The 22,247-nt window shown below is 34.7% G+C and overlaps 2 non-coding genes across 2 annotated transcripts; both read right to left on the bottom strand.

Moving 5' to 3' along the window:
* Window positions 1-1,379: 1,379 nt before the first annotated feature.
* On the bottom strand, window positions 1,380-2,332 carry LOC144455993 (18S ribosomal RNA). The gene has a single exon (XR_013484912.1). It is a non-coding gene; the product is annotated as an 18S ribosomal RNA (ribosomal RNA).
* A 16,547-nt stretch (window positions 2,333-18,879) lies between these two features.
* Window positions 18,880-19,833, bottom strand: LOC144455986 (18S ribosomal RNA). The gene has a single exon (XR_013484893.1). It is a non-coding gene; the product is annotated as an 18S ribosomal RNA (ribosomal RNA).
* Between the last annotated feature and the right edge of the window lie 2,414 nt (window positions 19,834-22,247).

Below are 22,247 nucleotides of genomic sequence, written 5' to 3'. Positions count from 1 at the left end.
GATTGTCGATATGGTCTCTTTAATAGGATTGCGCTGTTATCCCTGGGGTAACTTGTTCCGTTGATCAAAATATGGGTCAATTACTGATGTTGTCATACTTAGGTATGTTAATCTGGGTTTAGTCATTCGGAGGTTATTTTGTTCTCCGAGGTCACCCCAACCAAAGATTATAACTTAGTATATAGTGTTGTTATGCCATTAGGGTAGTATTAAGATTGGGTTAAGTTATTAATCTTAAGCTCCACAGGGTCTTCTCGTCTTGTAGTATTATTCCCGCCTCTGCACGGGAAGGTCAATTTCACTGATTGGGAATAGGAGACAGTTAGGCCCTCGTGATGCCATTCATACAAGTCCCTATTTAGAGGACAGGTGATTATGCTACCTTTGCACGGTCAGTATACCGCGGCCGTTAAAGTTTAACTCACTGGGCAGGCGTTGCCTCTAATATTTGTTATGCTAGAGGTGATGTTTTTGGTAAACAGGCGGGGTTATATGTACTTGCCGAGTTCCTTTTATTCCTTTTAATCTTTCCCTTGGGTTGCACTCCTGTGTTGGGTTGACAATATGGTTAATAGCTTTCTAGTCGTTTAGTTATGTTTATTAGTTTGTTAATTGTTAGTGGTTATTCCGTTTCTAATGTAGGCTTGTGCAGGGAGAAATGTTTCTTGTTACTAATTTTAGCATTATAGCTTCTATATATTTATAGAATTATCCAATTTAGAGATAGGGATTTTGATTATATTTTAGGGATTAAAATGATATTGTGTATTTGAGCTTTAACGCTTTCTTAATTGGTGGCTGCTTTTAAGCCAACTATGAGTTGTATATGGTTCATTATCCTCTATGGAAGTTTGTTTACTGGATCTAAAGAGTTGTCCCCCTTTAGATTAGCTTTTAAATTTAAATTATGTTTATGATTACTTTGGTTAAATTTAAAGTTGAACTTATATTCGTGTTTTGGATAACCAGCTATCCTCAAGTTCGATAGGCTTTTCACCTCTACTATAAGATCTTCTCACTATTTTGCTACATAGACGAGTTGGCTCTAGTTGCTGTCTTGTAGTAGCTCACTTGATTTCGGGAGGACGGGCATAGTTCTTTTTGTCCGAGTTGACTAGCTAAACCATTATGCAAAAGGTAGAAGGTTGAATCTTTGCTTTGTGGTGCTTATAATCTTATCTTTCAGGTTTCCCTTGCGGTACTATCATTAATGCGCCTTTTTATCTGTTCTATCTCCTATACTAGGATGAATTGAATGTTTTGGTAGAAATTTAATATAGTTGTATTAGTTAGTGGATGGGCTTATATTGGCTCAAAATGGTCAGGGTAAGCTGAAGTCTTTTAGGTGTAGGCTAAATGCTTTTGTTTAAGCTACATTTTGATGATCCAAGTGCACCTTCCGGTACACTTACCATGTTACGACTTTTCTCTTCTTTATTTATTTATTTTATTAGTTATTTGGTTTGTTTATGTTGAAGAGAGTGACGGGCGGTGTGTACGCGTCCTATTGCCTGTTTCAATTAAGCTCTCTATTCTTAATTTACTGCTAAATCCTCCTTCGTATATCTTAGGTTTCATAAGATAGTCCGTAATTTTCTATGTTAGAAAATGTAGCCCATCACTTTCCTCTTCATATGCTACACCTTGACCTAACGTTTTTATGGTTGATGATTTTGCTTACTTTTGGTCCCTATTGGGGTAGGCTGACGATGGCGGTATATAGGCTGTATTGGCAAGAAGAGGTGGGGTGTATCGGGGTTCATCGGTTATAGGACAGGCTCCTCTAGATGGGCTTAGGACACCGTCAAGTCCTTTGAGTTTTAAGCGCTGGCTAGTAGTTCTCTGGCGAATAGTTTCGTTATTAAACTATCTAAGTTTACGGCTAAAGCATAATGGGGTATCTAATCCCAGTTTGAGTCTTAGCTGTCGTGTTTTGGTCAGTATTAAGGCCACTTTGGTTGCATTTTTTAATGTTAGCTATAGCGTATTACAGCATGATTGAGTTTTAGCCTTATTTTGGTTGTTGGATTGTACACGCTTTACGCCGACATCTGTTAGTTTGGGTCAATCGTATGGCCGCGGTGGCTGGCACGAAATTTACCGGCCCTAGATAATTATAATTTAGTCAAACTTTCGTTTATAGCTTAATGTTAATCACTGCTGTGTCCCGTGGGGTGTGGTTGGACAAGACGTTATGGGCTACTTTGTAGTGAACCTGATGTCTGCTCCTGCTAAATTGTGTATAAATTTTGGGGGCATTCTCACTGGGTTGCGGAAACTTGCATGTGTAAGTTTAATTAAAACTAACAGTAAGGCTAGGATCAAACCTTTATGTTATTGGGACTTTTTATGGTCCATCTGAGCATTTTCAATGCTTTGCTTTATAAATAAGCTACATTAACAGGGATAAATAGATTTTTTCTTCCGAAAGTTGAATTTGTATACTATGTCAGTATTAAAGTTTTATCGGAATTGAACATAAAAATAAAAAAATTTAATTATGAAAATTCATACAATTTTGTTAATGCCTGGGTTTTCATATTATTGATATAATGGTTCTGTGTTTTAGTAGTATCTTAATAATATTTAATATTTCTTTAATACTTTAATACTTTAATACTTTAATACTTTTTAATACTTTAATACTTTAATACTTTTTAATACTTTAATACTTTTAATACTTTAATACTTTAATACTTTAATACTTTAATACTTTATAATACTTTAATACTTTAATACTTTAATACTTTAATACTTTAATACTTTAATACTTTAATACTTTTAATACTTTATAATACTTTATAATACTTTATAATACTTTTATAAGGGTATTGTTCTTATTATTAAGTGTTGTGTCCCGCTACTTCGTGAGTGTAATGCTCTGCTAAAAGTTTTATCGTCCGGTTTTGGGGTTTGACGGAAAGGATAATTTTTGGTAAGGGGGTGGGGTTTAATGAATATAAGTCTAATCTTTTATTTATTATAAATTATTATAAATTATTATAAATTATTATAATATTTAAATTATTATAAATTATTATAAATTATTATAAATATTATATTATAATTATTATAAATTATTATAAATTATTATAAATTATTATAAATTATTATAAATTATATTATTATAAATTATTATAAATTATTATAAATTATTATGCGTTTAGTTTTTCGCGTGTGACTTCTGGGGGGGGGGAATAGTATAATAATAGTATATTAAGGATAATATATATATATATATGTCTAAAGATCATTGACTTAATTGCCTCTTAAATAATTGAACTAATATTAATTAAATCTTATCAAAACAATAAGTGTATCCCATATTATCATTTGAGTTAATAAATATGTCTTCAATTCATTCATATAACTTCCCCATTCACGATAAATGAGGTATAATCATTGAATGTCAGTCAACTATTACGTCGGCGACCTCCCAGGCTCCCGCCCTGTTGATAAACCACCCCAAATAAAAATCCTACCTAATGCCGGATAGTTCAGTTATGCCGCGTTATGGGCTGATTAGCACTTAAATCATCACATATGCCTCTACGAAAAGCATGGATTAGCTGAATAGGGTATTATGGACCTGAAGTAACAACCAGTAGCCAGTAAAAGAGTTCTAGGTACGTCCGCAATCTATGGGCCTGCTCTGAAGGATCGCATACCTTCGGAGGGCGGGATGGTGGTCTCTCGTGAGGTGAGGAATAAGGTATTTTGCTTGGATTGGATATGCTAGTAATATAAGAATTTAGATTCATTCTTCATTGATGGTATGTCTATGTACGCCAACAGTTAATGTATTATGTAAAATATGAGCTATATGTCTTATGTAAAAGATGATTTATATGTAATTCTAGATACGCATTTGGTATAGAATTTATATTACTAATAAATTTAATGTTTTAGGTATAATTTGAGTTTAATATACATTCTTATATGCTAGTGGTAAATAAATGAATGTACTATATACATATACATGTCTTTATATCATACATAATATGTCTTTATTACATTAATTTAATGTATTTAGTATTGTTTGAGTATTATGTATTTAGTACTATTTGAGTATAATGTATATTATTATATGCTAGAGGTAAATAAATGAATGTACTATATACATATAATGTCTTAAATCATAGGTTTTATGTGTGTGAGCATAGATTTAATGTATTTAGTACTATATGAATATAATGTATTTAGTACTATATAGATATAATGTATTTAGTACTATATGAATATAATGTATCTAGTACTATATGAATATAATGTATTAAGCACTATAAAAGTGGTATGTGTAGGGTGTTTTTGAAGTTTATAGGATGTGAGTGTTGGTTGTTATTTAAGTAGGTGAATTATTTTTGGTTGTTCGTGAATGAAATTGTGAAAATTTTAATACTGACATAGTATACAAAATTAAATTGTTAAAAAATTAATTTTTTTTATGATTCAGGAAGTAGTTTAATGAGAATGTCAGCTTTGGGTGTTGATGGTAGGGCGTGTTGTCCTTTTCTTGATGTGTCCTAGGAATGGTGTTTACCTTCATTGTTGGCTTACAAAGCCAGTATTTTTGTTAAATTACTTGGACTGTTTATTTTGGTTTTAGTATGAAGTTTTCTAATAAGCCTGCTATAGGTATTAGGATGAGGATAAGTAGGAAGTATGTGGTGGATGCTACTTGGCCGATGATGATGTAAGGTTGTTCTGCTGGTTGGCTTCCGATTCAGGTGAGTACAAGTAGATTAGTTACTAGTATTCAGAATAGAGTTTGTGAAATTGGTCGGAATGTTAGGCTGCTTTGTTTAGATGTGTGGAGGAGTGGCATTATAAATAGGATTAAGATGGATGCTAGTAGAGCTAGGACTCCTCCTAGTTTGTTGGGGATTGATCGTAGGATTGCATATGCAAATAGAAAGTATCATTCTGGCTTGATGTGTTGTGGTGTGTTGAGAGGATTTGCTGGGGAGAAGTTGTCAGGGTCGCTTAGTATGTCTGGTGAAAGAAGGGTAAGTATTAGTAGGATTAGTAGTATTAGTATAATGCCTATTGTGTCTTTGGTGGTAAAGTAGGGGTGAAATGGGATTTTGTCAGGGTTGGGGTTAATTCCTAGGGGGTTGTTTGATCCTGTTTCATGGAGGAATAGGAGGTGTACTATGGTTAAGGCTATAATGATGAATGGTAAAATAAAGTGTAGGGTGAAGAATCGGGTTAAAGTGGCTTTGTCTACGGAGAAGCCTCCTCAGATTCATTCTACTAGTGTGCTGCCAATGTATGGGATGGCGGATAGTAGATTGGTAATTACTGTCGCCCCTCAAAATGATATTTGTCCTCATGGGAGTACATATCCTATGAAAGCAGTTATTATAGTTATTAGTAGTAGAATTACTCCGATATTTCATGTGCTTTTATATAGGTATGAGCCATAATAAATTCCTCGGCCGATGTGGAGATAAAGGCATATGAAGAAGATTGATGCTCCGTTAGCATGTAGGTTGCGGATAAGTCAGCCATAGTTTACTTCTCGGCAGATGTGGGCTACTGATGAGAAGGCGGTTGAGGTGTCTGGGGTGTAGTGTATGGCTAAGAAAAGACCTGTGATGATTTGAATTATTAGGCATATGCCTAGTAGGGATCCAAAGTTTCATCAGGTAGAGATGTTGGATGGGGTTGGAAGGTCAATGAAAGTCTTGTTGATGATTTTTATGAGTAGATATGTTTTACGTGGGTTGGTCATTAGTTTTTGTAGTTGAAATACAACAATGGTTTTTCATTCCATAGGTTATGGTTAAAGTCCATACTGAAATGATGGATATAGTAATGATAGTCTATTTGTTCTCTTTCTTGTTGGTTATTAGTTTTGTGGCTTTTGCTTCTAAGCCTTCTCCTGTATATGGTGGTTTGAGTTTAGTAGTTAGTGGTGGCTTGGGGTGTGCTATTGTTGTGAGTTTGGGAAGTACTTTTTTGGGTTTAATTATGTTTTTAGTTTATCTTGGGGGTATGTTAGTAGTTTTTGGTTATACTGCTGCTATATCTACGGAGGAGTATCCTGAGAGTTGGGTAAGTAATACAGTGGCTTTAGGTATATTTTTTTGTTTTATTGCTTAAGTTAATTTGGTATTTTGTGTTGGATAAAGTTGAGGTTGCTACTGTTATTGGATTATTTGATGTTGTTAGTAATTCTTATGTAAGTCAGGATTGTGGTGGTGTTTCTTTGTTGTATGGGTGTGGGGGGTGAATTTTAATGTTTTTGGGTTGAATTTTGTTTATAACTATTTGTGTAGTGTTAGAGATTGTTCGTGGTTGTGATTAGGTAGCTAGGATTATTATTATTGGAATAGAAATGATGAATGATAGGAAGTATGTTTTGATTAAACCTTTTTGAGTGGAGGAGATATATGAGGATATAGTGGTGTGGATATTTATTTGATTTTTAGGTCCAATTTTTTCATACCAGTTTAGATCTATTAATATGGTGGCAATGTATTGGCTTATTTGTAGGCTTGCTAGAGGTAGTAGTCGGTGGAGTAAGTGTGTGAAATATCCTTGTATGATTGAGAAGTTGTATGCGTGTTTTAGTGGTGGAGTTGGTAGTTTATTAGTTAGTGAATTTAACTCTATAGCAATTAATAATCCTGTAATTGTTACTAAGAGGGTTGATATTTTTAGTATTGGTGGTATTGTTGTTGGATTTATGTAAGTAGTAGGAATATTTATTGTTAGTAAATATCCAGTAAAGATACTTCCTAAGGTTAGGCGTAGGATTGGGTTTTTGAGGTTTGGGTGGTTTTCATTGATTGTTAATAGAGGGATAAATCGTGGTTGATTTAGTAGTGTGAAATAAATTATTCGTAGGCTATATATAGCTGTTAAAGTGGTGGTGATTAGGGTGGTTGTTAGGGCTCATGAGTTAATATAGGATATGTTTATTGTTTCAATGATGGGATCTTTGGAGTAGAAGCCTGTTAGGAATGGGGTTCCAATGAGGGCTAAGCTGCTTGTTATGAGGGCTGATGAAGTAATTGGTAAGATGTTTAATAGGCCTCCTATTTTTCGAATATCTTGTTCGTTGTTTAAGTTGTGGATGATTGAGCCGGAGCATAGGAATAGTGTGGCTTTGAAGAAGGCGTGGGTACATATATGTAGAAATGCTAGGTGGGGTTGGTTAAGTCCTATAGTTACTATTATTAGTCCTAGTTGGCTGGATGTTGAGAATGCTACAATTTTTTTGATGTCATTTTGTGTGGTAGCACATATTGCGGTAAATAGTGATGTTATGGCTCCTGTACATAGAATAATAGTTAGGATAGTGTTGTTGTCTTTTATTATAGGGTAGAAGCGGATTAAGAGGAATACTCCTGCTACAACTATAGTGCTTGAGTGAAGGAGGGCTGATACTGGTGTGGGTCCTTCTATAGCGGAGGGGAGTCAAGGGTGTAGGCCGAATTGGGCTGATTTTCCTATTGCAGCGATGACTAGTCCTAGTAGGGCTAGGGTGTTTATTTTAGTCATGAAGATGTGTTGTAGGTCTCATGAGCCAGTGTTGGTTATTAGTCATACTATGGTAAGTATGAGGCCTATGTCTCCGATACGGTTGTAGAGGATTGCTTGTAAGGCTGCTGTGTTAGCGTCAGATCGGCCGTGCCATCATCCGATCAATATGAATGATATAATGCCTACTCCTTCTCATCCAATGAACAGTTGGAATAGGTTGTTAGCGGTAATTAGGATTATTATGGTTAGTAGGAATATGACTAGGTATTTAAAGAATTGGTGAATATTAGGATCTGAGTTTATGTATCATTGTGAAAATTCTAGGATAGATCAGGTTACGTAAAGGGCGATAGGAATAAAAATAATAGAGAAGTAATCTAGTTTGAAACTTATAGTTAAGTTGAATGAATTAATTGAGAATCATTTTCAGTTAGTAATAATAGATTCTTGTCCTGTGTGGATAAATGATAATAGTGGGGGAAGGCTAATGAGGAAAGCATATTTTACGGCTATTTTGTAGTATATTGGAAGTTTAGTGGTTTTATGTGGGAAAATGAGGTTAATGATTAAAGGGGTGGTTAGGGTTGTAATAGATAGGAGAGTTATAGTATTGAGTATATTGTTAATTACTTTTATTTGGAATTGCACCAAAGTTTTTGGTTCCTAAGACCAGTGGATAACTAATAATCCTTTAAAAGTAAGAAAGCCATGTTTGTTAGGTATGGTATTAAGAATTAGCAGTTCTTAGATCTTTCTTGGCATGTAAGGGGGTTTGAACTCCTATATTTAGATTCACGATCTAATGTTTTTGTTAAACTATATTTGCAGTATGTTAGTCCTAGGATGAATTTAGGGTTTAGTGAGATGGTTAGTAGTGGGATTAAGTGAAGAATTATTAAGGTGTGTTCTCGTGTGGAGGTTGGTTTAATAGTTTGTGTGTGGTATGTGGGTTTTCCTCGTTGTGTGGTTGTTAATATGTGAAGTGAGTAAAGTGCTGTAATGATGGTGTTAGTGCCTAGTAAAATGATGGAAAAATTTGATCAAGAGAAGGATGAGGTGAATACCAGTAGTTCGCCTAAGAAATTGATGGATGGTGGGATAGCTAGATTAGCTAGGATGGCTAAGATTCATCAGGTGCATGTTAATGGGAGAATGGTTTGTAATCCTCGAGCTAAGATTATAATTCGACTGTTGATGCGTTCATAGTTTGTGTTGGCTAGACAAAATAGTATGGAAGATGTTAGACCATGGGCGATTATTAGGGCTGTAGCACCTATGAAGCTTAGTGGTGATTGTATAAGAGTAGCGATGATTACTAGAGCTATGTGGCTGATTGAGGAGTAGGCGATTAGAGATTTTAGGTCTGTTTGGCGTAAGCAGATGAAGCTTGTTATGACTATTCCTCATAGTGATAGGATAATGAATGGGTAGTAAAGGTTTGTGGTTAGGGGTTGGGTAAAGACTGTTATTCGTATAATTCCATAGCCTCCTAATTTTAGTAGAATAGCTGCTAGTACTATTGATCCTGCGATTGGTGCTTCTACGTGTGCTTTTGGCAGTCATAGGTGTAGGCCGTATAGAGGTATTTTAACTATGAATGCGGTTATACATGCGTATCATAGGATTGAATTAGAGTAAGAAGGTTTTAGGGTGGTTGATATAATAGTTATGGCTAGAATATGTAATGATCCTAGTTTGTTATATAAGAATAGTAGGGCAATTAAGAGGGGAATTGATCCTGTTAGGGTATAAAATAGAAGGTAAAGTCCAGCGTTTAGTCGTTCATTTTGGTTACCTCATCGTGTAATAATAATTAGGGTGGGGATAAGGGTTGTTTCGAATATGATATAGAATATTATGAGTTCTGATGCTGATAAAGCTGTAATTAGTGATAGTTGTAGAATAATTAGTGTGGTCAGGTAAGCTTTTTTTCGGTTTATTTCTTTGTTTAGGTGATTTTGACTTGCTATTATTATTAGGGGAAGTAGTCAGCATGATAGGACTAGTAAGGGGCTAGATAATGAGTCTGTATAAAATAGGTTATTATGGTTTGTGCCTAGGTCTGAGTCTTGATATAGAAGTGTAATGCTGAAGGTTCCAATTAATAGGCTGTATGATGTGAGGTTGGTTCATAGTCATAGGTTTTTGGATAGTCAGGTAAGTGGGATTAATATGAATGTTGGTATAAGGATTTTTAGCATTGTAGGAGATTTAGGTTTTGCACATAGTCGTTACCATAGTTGTTAGATATTTTTACTAATAATGCTAATCCTACAGCTGCTTCACATGCTGAGATTACTAGTAGGATTAGTGGTGCTATTGATAAGGAGAATATGTGGAAGTGGGAAATTAGGAGGGATAATATAATATATAGTGATAGTATTATACCTTCTAAGCATAGTAGAGTTGATATTAGGTGGGATCGATATATTAGGACTCCTGCTAGGGCTAGTAAAAAGGCTGTTATTAGGTTTAAGTTGATTGAGGTCATAAGGTATTCATGGGTTTAAGCCATGATTTATTGAGTCGAAATCAATTATCTTGTTTAGATTAAAAACCTATTCAGTTCATTCTAGGCCTTTTTGTGATCATTCATAGGCCAGTCCAGCTGTTAATAGTAGGATTAGGCAGTAAGATAGGACTAATGTTATATTAGGATGGGGAAGTTGTAGGGCTCAGGGTAGTGATAGTAGTAGGGCAATTTCTAGGTCAAATAGCAGAAATGTAATTGCTACTAAGAAAAATTTTAGTGAAAATGGTAGGCGTGCTGAGCCTAGTGGATCAAATCCGCATTCGTATGGACTAGATTTTTCTAGGTATAGGTAGAGTTGTGGGAGTCAGAAAGCAATTAGAATGATGATGGTGGATAATATGAAATTAACGATTAAAGTGATTAGGAGGTTGATTATTTTTCTCTGGTTTTAACCAGAACTTAGTGATTGGAAATCAGTAGTACTAATTATACTAGAAAAATATGATCCTCATCAATAGATTGATACATATAGGAAAAGTCATACTACATCTACGAAGTGTCAGTATCATGCGGCTGCTTCAAAGCCAAGATGGTGTGTTGTTGTGAAGTGATATTTAAGTTGTCGTATTAGGCATACGGTTAAGAATGTTGAGCCAATGATTACGTGTAGTCCGTGAAATCCTGTAGATATAAAAAAGGTGGAGCCATAAATTCCGTCTGATATAGTAAAAGAGGCTTCGTAATATTCTATAGCTTGTAATATAGTAAAATATAATCCTAGTAGAATTGTGATTGATAGTGCTTGGATTGTGTGGTTGCGATGGCCTTCTATTAAGCTGTGATGTGCTCATGTGATTGATACTCCTGATGCTAGTAGGATGGATGTATTTAGTAGAGGAATTTCAAATGGGTCGAGTGGGTGAATTCCTGTAGGGGGTCAACAGCTACCAATTTCAGGGGTTGGGGCTAGGCTTGAATGGTAGAAAGCTCAGAAAAATCCTAGGAAGAAGAATGCTTCTGATAGGAGAAATAGGATTATTCCGTATCGTAGGTTTTTTTGTACTACAGGGGTGTGATGTCCTTGGAATGTTCCTTCTCGGATAATGTCACGTCATCATTGATATATTGTGAGTAGTATGCATGTGAGGCCTGTTATGAGTAGCAGTAGTGAATTGGAGTGAAATCATATAGTAAGGCCTGATGTAAGTAAAAGTGCGGATAGGGCTCCTGTTAATGGTCATGGACTTGGGTTTACTATGTGGTAAGCATGTGTTTGGTGAGTCATTAGGAGTTATTATGTAAGTATAGGCTTACTAGGAGGGTGAAAACGTAAGCTTGGATAAGGGCTACGGTTAGTTCCAGGATTATTAGTATAAGGAAAATGATAAATGTCATGGTTGATGCAATTATGTTAATGGATAGAAGAGCTAGTGTTGCGGAAGTAATGAGGTGGATGAGTAAATGGCCTGCAGTAATGTTAGCTGTTAGTCGTACTGCTAGAGCTAGTGGTTGAATCAATAGGCTAATAGTTTCAATGATGATAAGTATAGGGATTAGAGGGGTTGGTGTTCCTTGTGGTAGTAAATGGGCTAAAGATGTTTTTGGTTTATTTCGTAATCCTATAATTACTGTAGCTATTCATAAGGGGATGGCCATACTGATATTTATTGAAAGTTGAGTAGTTGGTGTGAAGGAATATGGAAGAAGGCCTAGTAAGTTTGTTGATGAAATGAATAGGATCAATGATATTAGTATGAGAGTTCAGGTTTGGCCTTGTTTGTTATGTAGTAATATTATTTGTTTAGTAATTAGTCGGATTAATCAAATTTGTAGTGTTTGGATTCGGTTAGAAAATAAGTGTTTTGGGGTTGAAAGGATAAGACAGGGAAGTATAATGATTATTGGTAATATGGTGGTGTCTATAATTGTGGGGGTAATGAATTGGGTAAATAGATTTTTGTTCATTTTTTGTTTCAGGGTAATTGGGTTTTTGTTGGTATTTTTTTTTCATTTTTTGGGGTTATGGAGGTTATAGTTTGGTTAATCATTTTTAGTTGGTATATGCAAAAAAATGTTAATATTGTAAGGGTAATGGTTAGAGGTCATATTGATATATTTAGTTGTGGCATGTGTTTTGAGGGAAGTGTGGGTCCTTATAATACTTATAGTATTAGTATGGTTTCTCAAAGATGATAGTATTGTGGAAGATCATTTTTCGAAATAATTTAGTGTAGTTATTTCAAGTACAATTGGTATGAAACTATGGTTTGAACCACAAATTTCTGAGCATTGTCCATAAAATACTCCTGGACGAGTGGATGTAAGAGTAATTTGATTTAATCGGCCTGGGATGGCATCTGCTTTTACTCCTAAGGATGGAAGGGTTCAAGCGTGGAGTACATCTTCAGATGAGATTAGTACTCGGATTGGAAGATCTATTGGTAGTACTATTCGATTATCTGTTTCTAGTAGTCGAAATTGGCCTGGGGATAGATCTTGGGTTGGGATTATATATGAGTCAAATGTTAGATCTTCATAGTCAGTATATTCATAGCTTCAATATCATTGGTGGCCAATGGCTTTTACTGTTAGGTAGGGGTTATGGATTTCGTCTATTATGTATAGAATTCGTAAGGATGGTAATGCAATAAATACTAGGATTACAGCGGGAATAATGGTTCATATGGTTTCTACTTCTTGGGCATTAATAGTGTTTGTGTGGGTAAGTTTTGTGGTTAGTATAAGTATAATTGTATATAAGATTAGTGAGCTAATGAGGAATACGTTATTAATGTATGATCATGAAAGTATACTAGTTCTTCTATAATAGGGGATGCAGCATCTTGGAAGCCTAGTTGTATAGGGTAAGGCATGTAAGATATATAAGATTAAAACTTATAATTTAACCATGGCAAGGTTATGTAATTGTTATTACTAATATCTTATGAGAAAGTTATAGAGGTTATAGGGTTGACTTGAAATCAACTTTGGGAGGTTCAATTCCTTCCTTTCTTGTAGTTAAGTTTTGATAAATGCTGGTTGTTCAAATGTATGATAAGGTGGTGGACAGCCGTGTAATCATTCAATGTTTGTGGTAGTTAGTTCTAGAGTAGATACTTCACGTTTAGATGCAAATGCTTCTCAAATAATAAAGATTATTAATATTACAGCTGTGAGTGAAATAATAGAACCTATTGATGATAAAATGTTTCATAGTGTATAGGCATCTGGGTAATCTGAGTATCGTCGTGGTATTCCAGAAAGACCTAGGAAGTGTTGAGGAAAGAATGTTAGGTTAACTCCAATAAATATTACGGTGAAGTGAATTTTAGTTCATGTATTATTGAGTGTATATCCAGTGAATAGAGGGAATCAATGAACAAGCCCGCCTATAATGGCAAATACAGCGCCTATAGATAATACATAGTGGAAATGAGCTACTACATAATAGGTGTCGTGTAAAACGATGTCTAATGATGAGTTAGCTAAGACAATTCCTGTTAGGCCTCCAATTGTAAAAAGGAAGATGAATCCAATGGCTCATAGCATTGCGGGTGATCATTTGATATTTCCTCCATGAAGAGTGGCTAATCAACTAAAGACTTTAATTCCTGTGGGAATAGCAATGATTATAGTAGCTGAGGTGAAGTAGGCTCGGGTATCTACATCTAGTCCTACTGTAAATATGTGATGGGCTCATACGATAAATCCTAGGAATCCAATAGATATTATTGCTCAGACTATACCTATATAGCCGAATGGTTCTTTTTTTCCTGAATAGAAGGTTACAATGTGTGAGATTATGCCAAACCCAGGTAAGATTAAGATGTAAACTTCTGGGTGACCAAAAAATCAGAATAGGTGTTGGTATAAAATAGGATCGCCTCCGCCAGTTGGGTCAAAAAAAGTTGTATTTAAGTTGCGGTCAGTCAATAGTATAGTAATTCCTGCTGCTAAGATTGGAAGAGATAGGAGAAGTAGTACTGCTGTGATTATTACTGATCAAACAAATAATGGGATTTGATATTGAGATAAGGCTGGTGGTTTTATGTTAATAATTGTAGTGATAAAGTTGATAGCACCTAGGATAGAGGAAATACCTGCAAGATGTAGGGAGAAAATTGCTAAGTCTACTGATGCCCCGGCATGGGCTAGATTGCTGGCTAGTGGGGGGTATACTGTCCATCCAGTTCCTGCACCAGCTTCTACTGTGGAAGATGCTAGTAGTAATAGAAAAGATGGTGGAAGTAGTCAGAAGCTTATATTGTTTATTCGTGGAAATGCTATATCAGGGGCGCCGATTATTAGTGGTACTAGTCAGTTACCAAAGCCACCAATTATAATGGGTATAACTATAAAGAAAATTATTACGAAAGCATGGGCAGTTACAATAACGTTATAGATTTGGTCATCTTCAATTAAAGCTCCTGGTTGGCCAAGTTCCATGCGGATTAACAGGCTGAGGGCCGTACCTACTATTCCAGCTCAGGCGCCAAATAGTATATATATGGTACCAATATCTTTGTGATTGGTTGAGAATAGTCAGCGATTAATGAACATAGGTAAAATGGCTGAGGTAAGCATTGAATTGTAAATTCAAAGACAGAGATATAATCTCTTTTTACCATTAAGTTGAAGCCAATATTTGGTGCTTAGTTGTTAACTAAGAGTTAGTGGGATAAACACCCTCCAATTTAGTGGATAAGCTATATGTAGATCCCCGGGGCCTCACGCCTTTTCTTTTCCCTATAAAGGCGTGAGGTTAGTAGAGTGTGATAAAGGTTAGGTGCTTAGACACCTGCTTAAGGCTTTGAAGGCCTTTGGTCTGGTTTGAGCCTAAACCTTTATGTTGGCTTTGTAGTATAAATTACGTTGAATTGCAAGTTCAGGGAAGTAGTCAAGTGGCTACCGAAGCTTGTATTGTAAAGAATTTAGCTTAATTAAAGTGTCCTATTTGCGTTTGGATGATGCAAGGTAAAGACTTGTAGTTCTTATTTGGAATAGAGTTAGGCATAGTGGTGTTAGGGGCAGAAGTATGGAGGAGATGACTGTGAGTGGTGGAATTATTGTGGTTTTTTTTGTTTGTGCATATATTCATTGTAATTTTGAGTTGTTGGTTGTTGGGAATATTGTTAGGGTGGATGTATAAATGATTCGTATATAGAAGAATAGGTTAAGTAATGTTGATATTGCTATTAGTGTAGCTGTTGCGATGTTATTATTGTTTACAAGTTCTTGTAAGATGAGTCATTTTGGTATAAATCCTGTTAGTGGTGGAAGGCTTCCTAGTGATATTAGGGTAATTATGATAATTATGGTTATTGGGGTGGATTTGTTTCATAGATTGGCTAGTGATTTGATTTTAGTTACTTGTGCTAAGTTTAGGGTTAAGAAGATTGTTGTTGTGATGATAATATAGATAAATAGGTTTAGTAAGGCTAAGTTTGGGTTAATGGGTATGATGATGATTGTTCATCCTATATGAGAAATGGATGAGTATGCTAGGATTTTTCGAAGGTGTGTTTGGTTTAGTCCTCCTCATCCTCCTGTTAGTGTGGATAGAATGGCTAGGGTAGTTAAGATTTTTATGTTTAGTGATGGTGAGATTTGATATATGATTGATACAGGGGCTACTTTTTGTCAGGTTAATAAGATTATGCCGGATAAGAGTGGAATTCCTTGTGTTACTTCGGGTACTCAGAAGTGGAAGGGTGCTAGTCCTAGTTTGATAGCAAGGGTTAGTGTTATTAGGATTGAGGCTGTATTGTTGGATATTTGGGTTAGGGTTCATTGGTTTGTTGCTCAGGCATTTTGGATGATGGCAAATATTATTATTATTGATGCAGTGGCTTGTGTTAGGAAGTATTTGATGGCAGATTCGGTGGATCGTGAGTGGTTTGGATATGTTATTAGGGGAATTATTGCTAGTGTATTAATTTCTAGTCCCATTCATGCTGTAAGTCAGTGATTGCTTGCTAGTGTGAGTGTAGTTCCTAGTAGTAGACTGGTACAGGTTAATAATAGTATATATGGGGACATTAGTATGGGAGGGGTGTGTACCAACATTTTCGGGGTATGGGCCCGATAGCTTGATTAGCTGACCTTACTAGAATATGGTGTAAAGGAAGCACTGGGAATTTTGAGTTCTTTGATGTGGGTTCGATTCCTGCTGTTCTAGAAATAAGGGGATTTAAACCCCTATTATTTATCCTATCAAGATAATTCTTTTGTCAGACATATTTCTTAAATTTGAGGGGGAATGCATGATAGGGCGATTGGGATGGAGATATATCATAGGCAGAAGGCTAATGTTAGGGGTAAGAAGTTTTTTCATAGTAGGTGTATTAGTTGATCATATCGGAATCGGGGGCAAGATGCTCGGATTCATAAGAATAGAAATGTTAGTATTAGTGTTTTAAGTGTAAATGAAAGTGTGTTGATGTGGGTAAAGTTGTGGTTGATTGGTGAACCTAGGAATAAGATTGTGGTTATGGCATTTATGGCTAGAATATTAGTGTATTCAGCTAGGAAAAATATGGCGAATGGGCCGGCTGAGTATTCTACGTTGAAACCTGATACTAGTTCTGATTCTCCCTCAGTTAAGTCGAATGGGGTTCGATTTGTTTCGGCTAGTGTTGAGATGAATCATATTATGGCTAAAGGTCATGTTGATACTAGTAGTCATATGTTTTCTTGTGTAATGGCTAGGTTTTTTAGGGTATATGATCCATTGATTAACGTGATTGATAGGAGGATTATGGCTAGTGTGACTTCGTATGAGATTGTTTGTGCTACTGCTCGTAGGGCTCCGATTAGGGCGTATTTTGAGTTTGATGCTCATCCAGATCATAAGATTGGATATACTGATAGCCCGGATAGGGTGAGGATGAATAGTACTCCTAGGTTTAAGTCAATGAGGGCATGGGGTATAGGAAGGGGTACTCAGATTGTTAGGGCTAAGGTCAGGGCTATGATGGGGGCAGTGATGAATATTAGGGTTGATGATGTTGCAGGCCGTGAGGGTTCTTTTGTAAATAGTTTTACAGCGTCTGCTACTGGTTGTAGTAGGCCATATGGTCCGACGATGTTTGGGCCTTTTCGAAGTTGTATATAACCTAGGACTTTCCGTTCTACTAATGTTAGGAAAGCAACTGCTAGTAGGATGGGGAAGGTGTAGAGTAGAATATTAATAGTAAGCATGTATTAAGGAGAGGAGTTGAACCTCTGGTTATAAAGGTTTAAGTTTTATGCAATTACCTGCTCTGCCACCTTAATAGCTCTGTCTCTAGAGAATAAAATTATTGAGTTATGGTATTGAGATGGTTTCATACCTTATCTCTGAGGCTTGTCTGTTAATATTAGCCTTATTTCTCTTGTCCTTTCGTACTGGGAGTAATGAATATACAGATAGAAACCGACCTGGATTGCTCCGGTCTGAACTCAGATCACGTAGGACTTTAATCGTTGAACAAACGAACCATTAATAGCGGCTGCACCATTTGGATGTCCTGATCCAACATCGAGGTCGTAAACCCTGATTGTCGATATGGTCTCTTTAATAGGATTGCGCTGTTATCCCTGGGGTAACTTGTTCCGTTGATCAAAATATGGGTCAATTACTGATGTTGTCATACTTAGGTATGTTAATCTGGGTTTAGTCATTCGGAGGTTATTTTGTTCTCCGAGGTCACCCCAACCAAAGATTATAACTTAGTATATAGTGTTGTTATGCCATTAGGGTAGTATTAAGATTGGGTTAAGTTATTAATCTTAAGCTCCACAGGGTCTTCTCGTCTTGTAGTATTATTCCCGCCTCTGCACGGGAAGGTCAATTTCACTGATTGGGAATAGGAGACAGTTAGGCCCTCGTGATGCCATTCATACAAGTCCCTATTTAGAGGACAGGTGATTATGCTACCTTTGCACGGTCAGTATACCGCGGCCGTTAAAGTTTAACTCACTGGGCAGGCGTTGCCTCTAATATTTGTTATGCTAGAGGTGATGTTTTTGGTAAACAGGCGGGGTTATATGTACTTGCCGAGTTCCTTTTATTCCTTTTAATCTTTCCCTTGGGTTGCACTCCTGTGTTGGGTTGACAATATGGTTAATAGCTTTCTAGTCGTTTAGTTATGTTTATTAGTTTGTTAATTGTTAGTGGTTATTCCGTTTCTAATGTAGGCTTGTGCAGGGAGAAATGTTTCTTGTTACTAATTTTAGCATTATAGCTTCTATATATTTATAGAATTATCCAATTTAGAGATAGGGATTTTGATTATATTTTAGGGATTAAAATGATATTGTGTATTTGAGCTTTAACGCTTTCTTAATTGGTGGCTGCTTTTAAGCCAACTATGAGTTGTATATGGTTCATTATCCTCTATGGAAGTTTGTTTACTGGATCTAAAGAGTTGTCCCCCTTTAGATTAGCTTTTAAATTTAAATTATGTTTATGATTACTTTGGTTAAATTTAAAGTTGAACTTATATTCGTGTTTTGGATAACCAGCTATCCTCAAGTTCGATAGGCTTTTCACCTCTACTATAAGATCTTCTCACTATTTTGCTACATAGACGAGTTGGCTCTAGTTGCTGTCTTGTAGTAGCTCACTTGATTTCGGGAGGACGGGCATAGTTCTTTTTGTCCGAGTTGACTAGCTAAACCATTATGCAAAAGGTAGAAGGTTGAATCTTTGCTTTGTGGTGCTTATAATCTTATCTTTCAGGTTTCCCTTGCGGTACTATCATTAATGCGCCTTTTTATCTGTTCTATCTCCTATACTAGGATGAATTGAATGTTTTGGTAGAAATTTAATATAGTTGTATTAGTTAGTGGATGGGCTTATATTGGCTCAAAATGGTCAGGGTAAGCTGAAGTCTTTTAGGTGTAGGCTAAATGCTTTTGTTTAAGCTACATTTTGATGATCCAAGTGCACCTTCCGGTACACTTACCATGTTACGACTTTTCTCTTCTTTATTTATTTATTTTATTAGTTATTTGGTTTGTTTATGTTGAAGAGAGTGACGGGCGGTGTGTACGCGTCCTATTGCCTGTTTCAATTAAGCTCTCTATTCTTAATTTACTGCTAAATCCTCCTTCGTATATCTTAGGTTTCATAAGATAGTCCGTAATTTTCTATGTTAGAAAATGTAGCCCATCACTTTCCTCTTCATATGCTACACCTTGACCTAACGTTTTTATGGTTGATGATTTTGCTTACTTTTGGTCCCTATTGGGGTAGGCTGACGATGGCGGTATATAGGCTGTATTGGCAAGAAGAGGTGGGGTGTATCGGGGTTCATCGGTTATAGGACAGGCTCCTCTAGATGGGCTTAGGACACCGTCAAGTCCTTTGAGTTTTAAGCGCTGGCTAGTAGTTCTCTGGCGAATAGTTTCGTTATTAAACTATCTAAGTTTACGGCTAAAGCATAATGGGGTATCTAATCCCAGTTTGAGTCTTAGCTGTCGTGTTTTGGTCAGTATTAAGGCCACTTTGGTTGCATTTTTTAATGTTAGCTATAGCGTATTACAGCATGATTGAGTTTTAGCCTTATTTTGGTTGTTGGATTGTACACGCTTTACGCCGACATCTGTTAGTTTGGGTCAATCGTATGGCCGCGGTGGCTGGCACGAAATTTACCGGCCCTAGATAATTATAATTTAGTCAAACTTTCGTTTATAGCTTAATGTTAATCACTGCTGTGTCCCGTGGGGGTGTGGTTGGACAAGACGTTATGGGCTACTTTGTAGTGAACCTGATGTCTGCTCCTGCTAAATTGTGTATAAATTTTGGGGGCATTCTCACTGGGTTGCGGAAACTTGCATGTGTAAGTTTAATTAAAACTAACAGTAAGGCTAGGATCAAACCTTTATGTTATTGGGACTTTTTATGGTCCATCTGAGCATTTTCAATGCTTTGCTTTATAAATAAGCTACATTAACAGGGATAAATAGATTTTTTCTTCCGAAAGTTGAATTTGTATACTATGTCAGTATTAAAGTTTTATCGGAATTGAACATAAAAATAAAAAAATTTAATTATGAAAATTCATACAATTTTGTTAATGCCTGGGTTTTCATATTATTGATATAATGGTTCTGTGTTTTAGTAGTATCTTAATAATATTTAATATTTCTTTAATACTTTAATACTTTAATACTTTAATACTTTAATACTTTAATACTTTAATACTTTAATACTTTAATACTTTAATACTTTAATACTTTAATACTTTAATACTTTAATACTTTAATACTTTAATACTTTAATACTTTAATACTTTAATACTTTAATACTTTAATACTTTAATACTTTAATACTTTAATACTTTAATACTTTAATACTTTAATACTTTAATACTTTAATACTTTAATACTTTAATACTTTAATACTTTAATACTTTAATACTTTAATACTTTAATACTTTAATACTTTAATACTTTAATACTTTAATACTTTAATACTTTAATACTTTATAATACTTTATAATACTTTATAATACTTTATAATACTTTATAATACTTTATAATACTTTATAATACTTTATAATACTTTATAATACTTTATAATACTTTATAATACTTATAATACTTTATAATACTTTATAATACTTTATAATACTTTATAATACTTTATAATACTTTATAATACTTTATAATACTTTATAATACTTTATAATACTTTATAATACTTTATAATACTTTATAAGGGTATTGTTCTTATTATTAAGTGTTGTGTCCCGCTACTTCGTGAGTGTAATGCTCTGCTAAAAGTTTTATCGTCCGGTTTTGGGGTTTGACGGAAAGGATAATTTTTGGTAAGGGGGTAGGGGGTTTAATGAATATAAGTCTAATCTTTATATTTATTATAAATTATTATAAATTATTATAAATTATTATAAATTATTATAAATTATTATAAATTATTATAAATTATTATAAATTATTATAAATTATTATAAATTATTATAAATTATTATAAATTATTATAAATTATTATAATTATTATAATTATTATGCGTTTAGTTTTTCGCGTGTGACTTCTGCGGGGGGGGGGAATAGTATAATAATAGTATATTAAGGATAATATATTATATATATGTCTAAAGATCATTGACTTAATTGCCTCTTAAATAATTGAACTAATATTAATTAAATCTTATCAAAACAATAAGTGTATCCCATATTATCATTTGAGTTAATAAATATGTCTTCAATTCATTCATATAACTTCCCCATTCACGATAAATGAGGTATAATCATTGAATGTCAGTCAACTATTACGTCGGCGACCTCCCAGGCTCCCGCCCTGTTGATAAACCACCCCAAATAAAAATCCTACCTAATGCCGGATAGTTCAGTTATGCCGCGTTATGGGCTGATTAGCACTTAAATCATCACATATGCCTCTACGAAAAGCATGGATTAGCTGAATAGGGTATTATGGACCTGAAGTAACAACCAGTAGCCAGTAAAAGAGTTCTAGGTACGTCCGCAATCTATGGGCCTGCTCTGAAGGATCGCATACCTTCGGAGGGCGGGATGGTGGTCTCTCGTGAGGTGAGGAATAAGGTATTTTGCTTGGATTGGATATGCTAGTAATATAAGAATTTAGATTCATTCTTCATTGATGGTATGTCTATGTACGCCAACAGTTAATGTATTATGTAAAATATGAGCTATATGTCTTATGTAAAAGATGATTTATATGTAATTCTAGATACGCATTTGGTATAGAATTTATATTACTAATAAATTTAATGTTTTAGGTATAATTTGAGTTTAATATACATTCTTATATGCTAGTGGTAAATAAATGAATGTACTATATACATATACATGTCTTTATATCATACATAATATGTCTTTATTACATTAATTTAATGTATTTAGTATTGTTTGAGTATTATGTATTTAGTACTATTTGAGTATAATGTATATTATTATATGCTAGAGGTAAATAAATGAATGTACTATATACATATAATGTCTTAAATCATAGGTTTTATGTGTGTGAGCATAGATTTAATGTATTTAGTACTATATGAATATAATGTATTTAGTACTATATAGATATAATGTATTTAGTACTATATGAATATAATGTATCTAGTACTATATGAATATAATGTATTAAGCACTATAAAAGTGGTATGTGTAGGGTGTTTTTGAAGTTTATAGGATGTGAGTGTTGGTTGTTATTTAAGTAGGTGAATTATTTTTGGTTGTTCGTGAATGAAATTGTGAAAATTTTAATACTGACATAGTATACAAAATTAAATTGTTA

Source organism: Phascolarctos cinereus, unplaced genomic scaffold, assembly GCF_003287225.1.
Source record: "Phascolarctos cinereus isolate Bilbo 61053 unplaced genomic scaffold, phaCin_HiC Scaffold_148;HRSCAF=717, whole genome shotgun sequence".
Lineage (NCBI taxonomy): Eukaryota > Metazoa > Chordata > Mammalia > Diprotodontia > Phascolarctidae > Phascolarctos > Phascolarctos cinereus.
The sequence above is the reverse complement of the archived record's forward strand: the minus strand, read 5'-3'. Positions and strand labels throughout refer to the sequence as shown.